The 8159-nt window shown below is 38.9% G+C and overlaps 1 protein-coding gene across 2 annotated transcripts in view; it reads right to left on the bottom strand.

Moving 5' to 3' along the window:
* The window catches only part of LOC111139440 (ribosomal protein S6 kinase A6), a 183427-nt gene that overhangs the window by 49702 nt on the left and 125566 nt on the right, over positions 1-8159 (bottom strand). The gene's annotated exons all lie outside the window — the stretch shown is intronic.

Genomic DNA, 8159 nt, shown 5'->3' with positions numbered 1-8159 from the left:
GTTGGACATCTAGGTTCTTTCCATAGTTTGGCTATTGTAGACATTGCTGCTATAAAAATTTAGGTGCAGATGTCCCTTCAGATCATTACATTTGTATCTTTAGGGTAAATACCCAGTAGTGCGATTGCTTGGTCATAGGGTAGCTCTATTTTCAACTTTTTGAGGAACCTCCATGCTGTTTTCCAGAGTGGCTGCACCAGCTTGCACTCCCACCAACAGTGTAGGAGAGTTCCCCTTTCTCTGCATCCTCACCAGCATCTGTTGTTTCCTGACTTGTTAATTTTAGCCATTCTGACTGGTGTGAGGTGGTATCTCATTGTGGTTTTGATTTGTATTTCCCTGATGCTGAGTGATGTGGAGCATTTTTTCATGTGTCTGTTGGCCATCTGGATATTTTCTTTGGGGAAATGTCTGATCATGTCCTCTGCGCATTTCTTGATTGGATTATTTGTTCTTTGGGCATTGAGTTTGATAAGTTCTTTCTAGATTTTGGATACTAGCCCTTTATCTGATATGTCATTTGCAAATATCTTCTCTCATTCTGTCAGTTGTAATTTGGTTTTGTTGACTGTTTCCTTTGCTGTGCAAAAGCTTTTGATGAAGTCCCAATAGTTCATTTTTGCCTTTGCTTCCCTTGCCTTTGGCAATGTTTCTAGGAAGAAGTTGCTGCGGCTGAGGTCAAAGAGGTTGCTGCCTGTGTTCTCCTCTAGGATGTTGGTAGATTCCTGTCTCACACTGAGGTCTTTCATCAATTTTGAGTCCATTTTGAGTGTGGTGTAAGGAAGTGGTCCAGTTTCATTCTTCTGCATGTGGCTGTCCAATTCTCCCAACACCATTTGCTGAAGAGATGATCTTTATCCACTGGATGTTATTTTCCTGCTTTGTCGAAGATTAGTTGACTCTAAGCCAATCTAGTGGGCTCTCTATTCTGATAATTGTTTGTGTTTCCTTGGTGTTGGTTATGATCTCTCCTCTTTCATTCATGATTTCATTAATTTGGGTCCTTTCACTTTTCTTTCTCATAAGTCTGACCAGGGGTTTATCAATCTTATTTATCCTTTCAAAGACGCAGCTCCTAGTTCCGTTTATTTGTTCTACTGTTCTTTTGGTTTCTAGTGCATTGATTTCTGCTCTGATCTTTATTATTTCTCTTCTCCTGCTGGGTTTAGGCTTTCTTTCTTGTTCTTTCTCCAGCTCCTTTAGATGTAGGGTTAGGTTGTGTATCTGAGACCATTCTTGTTTCTTGAGAAAGGCTTGTATTGCTATATACTCACCTCTCAGGACTGCCTTTGCTGTGTCCCAAAGATTTGGAACAGTTGTGTTTTCATTTTCATTTGTTTCCATTATTTTTTTGAGACTTATTTAATTTCCTGGTTGACCCATTCATTCTTTAGTAGGATGCTCTTTAGCCTCCATGTATTTGAGTTCTTTCCAACTTTCCTCTTATGGTTGAGTTCTAGTTTCAAAGCATGGTGATATGAAAATATGTAGGGAATGATCCCAATCTTTTGGTACCAGTTGAGACCTGATTTGTGACCCAGGATGTGATCTATTCTGGAGAATGTTCCATGTGCACTAGAGAAGAATGTGTATTCTGTTGCTTTGGGATGGAATGTTCTGAATATATCTGTGATGTCCATCTGGTCCAGTGTGTCATTTAAAGCCTATATTTCCTTGTGGATCTTTTGTTTAGATGATCTGTGCATTTCAGTGAGGGGGGTGTTACAGTCCCCTACTATTATTGTATTATTTTCAATGTGTTTCTTTGATTTTGTTATTAATTGGTTTATAAAATTGGCTGCTTGCATGTTAGGGGAATAGATATTTAAAATTGTTAGATCTGCTTGTTGGACAGACCCTTTAAGTATGATATAGTGTCCTTCCCCATCTCTTATTATAGTCTTTGGCTTAAAATCTAATTTGACAGATATAAGGACTGCCATCCCAGCTTTCTTATGACATCCATTAGCATGGTAAATTGTTTTCCACCCCCTCACTTTAAATCTGGAGGTGTCTTTGGGTCTAAAATGAGTTTCTTACAGACAGCATATCAATGGGTCTTTTTTTTTTTAATGCTGTGACTTTTGACTGAGGCATTTAGTCCATTTACATTCATGGTAACTACTGAAAGATATGAATTAAGTGTCATTGTATTGCCTGTAAGGTGACTATTACTGTATATTGTCTCTGTTCCTTTCTGGTCTGTTTCTTTTAGGCTCTCTCTTTGCTTTGAGGACCCCTTTCAATATTTCCTATAAGGCTGGTTTGGTGTTTGCAAATTCTTTTAGTTTTTGTTTGTCCTGGAAGCTTTTTAATCTCTCCTTCTATTTTTAATGACAGCCTAGCTGGATATACTATTTTTTTTTCTTGCTGCATATTTTTATTGTTTAGTATTCTGAATATATCATGACAGTACTTTCTGGCCTTCCAGGTCTCTGTGGGTAGGTCTGCTGGCAATCTAATATTTCTACTGTTGTAGGTTACAGACCTCTTGTCCCGAGCTGCTTTCAGGATTTTCTCTTTGTCTCTGAAACTTTTAAGTTTTACTATTAGATGATGGGGTGTTGACCTATTTTTATTTATTTTGATGGGGATTCTTTGTGCTTCCTAGATTTTGATGCTTGTTCCTTTTGCCAAATTAGCAAAATTCCTGCTATAATTTGCTCCAATATACCTTCTGCCCTGTCTCTCTTTCTTCTATTTCTGGGATCCAATTATTCTAATATTGTTTCATCTTATGGTATCACTCATCTCTTAAACTCTCCCCTCATGGCCCAGTAGTTGTTATCTCTCTCTCTTTTTTTTAATTTTTAAAAAATTTTTATTTATTTATTTATTTATTTATTTTGTATGTTATCTCTCTTTTTCTCAGCTTCTTTATTCTCCATCATTTGGTCTTCTATATCACTAATTCTCTCTTCTGCCCCATTTATCCTAGCAGTTAGAGCCTCTTTTTTTTTTATTACACCTCACTAATAGCTTTCTTAATTTCAACTTGGTTAGATTTTAGTTCTTTTATTTCTCCAAAAAGGGATTCTCTAGTACCTTCCGTGCTTTTTTCAGGCCAAGCTAGCATATTTATAATCATCATTCTGAACTTTAGTTGTGACACCTTACTAATGTCCATATTGATTAGGTCCCTAGCAGTCAGTACTGCCTCTTGTTCTTTTTTTGGGGGGGCTGAGTTTTTCCACCTTATCATTTTATCCAGAGAAGAACAGATGAATGAGAGAACAAAATACTAAAACAGTAACAACAACCCCAGAAAAATATTCACTTCCAGAATGTGGTTGCTTTTCTGTTCATAGAATTGCTGCTATTCTTCTTTTCGATCTCCTGTTGAGTTTGTAGGTGTTCAGAATGGTTTGATAACTATTTAGCTGAAATCCTGGGACCAGATGGAATTTAGGTCTCCTACTTCTCTGCCATCTTGCTCCTCCCCTCTGGAAAAAAAAAAACTTTTAAACCTGTAAATTGATTCTGGGAAAACTGGTGGCTTTATAATTATCAGCCATTCATCCAGATATATTTTCTTAATATTAGCAAGGTAAAACATGGCTTTTTTGGGGGAAGGTGTTTGTGGGAGAGCCATCTGGAGAGGTACTGTTCCTTTGAAATATATACGACATACAGTATAATATTCTTTAACGCACACAAAAATACACTTTTTAAAGTCTTTTACTAAGGCATGAAGAATATGACCTCAGTTTGGATGACATAACAGTCTTTTTTCTATACACAAGTGAAGTGTAACCAAATAAGCTGTCTATAGAAGTAAGAAATCATTTTCTAAAAGCCTGTTCAATGAATATACTAATTTATTGTCTTTTGGGAAACTCATTTAAAATGCTTGCTCTTACCTAATATTCCAGACTTGGGAATCAAAACTTACTGACTGCATCTCTGTGCTAGTATGGGTTTAGACAGTCCCACATCAAGCATGAAGGTTTGAAGAGTTTAAAAGAAAATTAGAAATGACTACAAGTAAATATTTTTCAAACACATTCTTAAAACTTCTACAGTATAACACAAGAAATCATGAATTTTGGAGCCTTTCACTGTTGCCATTTGGTGTCTTGAGTGCAGTTTTTAACAAGGTCCTTTATAACCATCCTTGGAAAGGAGTCCTAAATAGACTCTACCATAAACTGAATTCTGTTCTATAATAAAAAATATACCAAGATCACAGTCTATGTTCATGCATGGCATGTACTGCACTGGATGTAGACAGATACAAGCCAAAGACCTTAGCCACTTAAGCACTGGCTAGCATATAGTTCCTTTTTCACAGCACGTTCCAGAGCTCTGGGAATCAATAATATTTCTCCCACACTCAACATCTTAATTCTGGAAGTGAGATGTTGAAACACTATCACCCAATTAAAATGCTATTCCCAGACTACCACTTTAAGACAACATGAAGTAGACAAGGACAGGATACATTTCCTGCCTGAAACAACTAAAATACAGTACAAAAGCTATGAAATGACACTTTTCAAGATATTAGCCATCAGTCAACAAAGGACAACGAATAGTGAAAAATGGGAAACAAACAAGGTAAGCCCTACAGCTGTCCTACCTTACTATCTAGAGTTTCTAGGCAGCTGTGTAAGGAGGCCCAAGTCAGGCAAAGCCTGTAAGACTCCCTGAGTTAATGAGAGGCTGGGGAGACAAGAAGGATAGAATTCACAGGACAGAGTATAGAAAGGAGAATTTCAGAGAAAGAAAGAGAACTATAGAGCTATGCAGAGGTCTCCCTCAAGGATTTAGAAGAGAAATGTTTACGACAAAGGAGTGAGGAAATTATCCTGAGCTAGGAAACAATCAATGAAAGGATTAGAGGACTATTCTGTGGAACTTACACAGGACCAAGAATACTTCCTGTTCCCTCTAATCACAGTAGAAAACCTCATAATTCACAGGATATTGGACAGAGTAATCCAAAGTGTTTTGCTTCAGAGTGCTGCAAAATTAGTCTCTGATTAGTTGTGCTCCAGCTTAAGAACCTGAAAAAATCAAACTAGTTTTATATTCCAGAATAAATCTCAATATTTATAAGAATACAAAAATAATAAATAAAAAAATAAGAATACAATAATATGATCACCTAACAAGATAAATTTCAGAAAGTCTGCCATTCAGTAAAAAATTGCCAATCATGGATTGAGGAAACTACTTGAGGCCAGGTAATCCTAAGGGATTAAAAACAAGAATTCACAGAATTCACAAAGTAACACGATAGGTCCTATTCTCAAAAGTGAGAGTGAAACGTTTCATAATTCACAGGGTATTGGTTTAGAGTACTAAGAAGGGTCATGCTTCAGTATTGGGAAAAATTAATTCTAGACTAAATTCTGCTCTGGTCCCACATAACAAAGCTTAAAAGCAAGACTCAAAAGGTTAACTGCATCCAAGACCAAAGTTAAATACTACTTATAAGAAAACAATAGGGGGTGACTAAGTTGATTAAGTGTCTGCCTTCAACTCAGGTCATGATCCCAGAACCCTGGAATCAAGCCCCATGTCAGGCTCCCTGCTCAAAGGGGAGCCTGCTTTTCCTTTTCCCTCTCCACTGCTTGTGCTCTCATTCTCTCACTCTATCAAATAAATAAAACCTTTAGGAAAAACAAAAAAAAAATAATAGTATCCAGAATACAAGAAAAATAAATTCATAAGGCCTATACAATGTTTTCTACAAGAAAAAATTACCATGTAATTTCACTGCCATTGAAGCATGAAAGTAGACATAGACAACACTTAAACTAATGGATGTGGCTGTGTTCCAATACAACTGTATTTACAGAAATAAGCAAGTGGCCATATTTGGCCTGAAACCACAGATTCTGACTCCTGAGATACAGATTTATACCACAAATATTAAACAACTACTAAGGCAAGACAAAAAATTATTATAGATAAAAACAGTTAAATTAAAAATAAGGCAATAAAGTGAGGTTCCAAGATAGTGCCATAGGAAGATCCTGAACTCACTTCCTCCCATGGACACACAAAATCTACGCTACATGTGGAAAAGCTCCCTCTGAAAGAGACCTTAGGGGTGCCTGGGTGGCTCAGTAAGTTAACCATCTACCTTTGGCTCAGGTCATGATCCCAGCATCCTGGAATCAAGCCCCATATCAGGCTCCAAGGTCCCTGCTCCATGGGGAGTCTGCTTCTCCCTCTGCCCCTCCCCTGCCCGTGCTCTCCCCCTCACTCTGTAACCTCTAAATGTGTGGGCCTTTTACCATTTCTTGTGAAGAATCTGTTTACCTAGTTTTCAGGTCTCTCTCTTTTTTTTTTAAAGATTTTATTTATTTATTTGAGAGAGAGAGAGAGCTCACATAGAGTGAACTGAGTGAAATTAGAGCTTCATATGGGCTCTAATTTCTGTGAGGTACCAGTGAGCTGTAGCAAGGCTGAGGGAGGGCACAAAGTCCTAATTTTTGCAACTAATAGCCCAGGGGACCCCCTCAAGATTGTCTGGTCTGGAGGCTAGCAGGGTTTATAATTGCAGTCCAAAGGAATGTATGTATTGGCATGCTTTAAAACTCCTGCCAGATGATCTGGCTTTCAGTCTAAAACTAGTTGCTGACTGAGATCTTTCCATGTGGAACACTGACAGGTCTTGGTACATCAACAATAACTGAGACCTATCAAGAATAAATTTTTAAAAAAGAACAAATCAAGCTGCTTTGACAATAATGAACACTTTGTTTTAAAGGTTTTATGTATTTATTTTGAGAAATAAGAGAGAGAGAGAGAGAGAGAGAGAGAGAGAGGTGAGGGGCACAGAGAGAGAGAGAGAGAATCTCAAGCAGACTCCATGCTGAGTGCAGAGCTGGACATGTGGCTTGACCTCACACTTGTAAGATCAGGACCTGAGCCAAACTCAAGAGTTGGACACCTTACTGACTGAGCCACCAACAATCATGAAGGTTTAAGAGATAACCATGAGTTCACATATGGTTGAAAGATAAGGTTCATCCCTTACACAAAATGACTCCTTCAAGACGGAGAAGTATATGTTTCACCTAATACATAAAAACATAGAAAGTCAAGCAAAATGAGGAAATAGAGGAATATGTTACAAATGAAAGGATAAGATAAAACCTCAAGGCAAAAAACCTAAATATAACATAGATAAGTAATTTACCTAATAGAGTTTAAAGTAATAGTTATAAAGATGCTCAGAAAACTATAGTGAAGAACAGAAACACAATGAAAACTTCAACAGATAGAAAATATAAGAAAGCATCAAACAAAGATCATATAGCTGAATAAAATAACCAAATTGAAAAATATACTAGGGGGGTTCGGGGAGGAGTCAAAATGAAGGAGAAGTAGCAGGCTGAGACTACATCAGATAGCAGGAGATCAGCTAGAGAGCTTATCTAAAGATTGCAAACACCTACAAATCCAATGGGAGATCGAAGAGAAGAACAGCAATTCTAGAAACAGAAAATCAACCACTTTCTGAAAGGTAGGACTCGCGGAGAAATGAATCCAAAGCGACAGGAAGATAGACTACGGGGGGAGGGGATGGCTCCCGGCAAGCGGTAGAGCAACAGAGCACTAAATAGGACTTTCAAAAGTCTGTTCCGCTGAGGGACATTGCTGCAGAGGCTAAACTGGGGTGAAGCCCATGTGGGGTCAGCGTGGCCCCAGGTACCGCAGGGTCACAGAAGGATCGGGGGTGTCTGAGTGTCACAGAGCTTACAGGTATTAGAACGGGGAAGCCAGCTACAAAGACAGAGCTGAGGAGTCAGCTCTCAGCTCAAGGTTACCTTGAACCGGTCACAGGCTGGGTGAGCTCGGCGCTCGGCCGGAGGCCAGGGAGACGGAAGTGATTCGGTGCTATTCTCTGAGGGCGCACTGAGAAGTGGGGCCCCGAGCTCTCGGCTCCTACGGGCTGGAGATTGGGAAGGCGCCATTTTCGTTCCTGTCCTCCGGAACTCTACGGAAAGCATTCAGGGAACAAAAGCTCCCGAAAGCAAACCCGAGTGGATTACTCAGCCTGGCCCCTGGTAAGGGCAGTGCATTTCCGCCTAGGGCAAAGACACTTGAGAATCACTACAACAGGCCCCTCCCCCAGAAGATCAACAAGAAACCAGCCAGGACCAAGTTCACCTACCAAGGAGTGCAGTTTCAATACCAAGGAG

This window comes from Enhydra lutris, unplaced genomic scaffold, assembly GCF_002288905.1.
Source record: "Enhydra lutris kenyoni isolate GAN:26980312 unplaced genomic scaffold, ASM228890v2 scaffoldscaffold107, whole genome shotgun sequence".
NCBI classification, from domain to species: Eukaryota; Metazoa; Chordata; class Mammalia; order Carnivora; family Mustelidae; genus Enhydra; species Enhydra lutris.
This window is presented reverse-complemented; position numbering and strand designations above follow the sequence as displayed.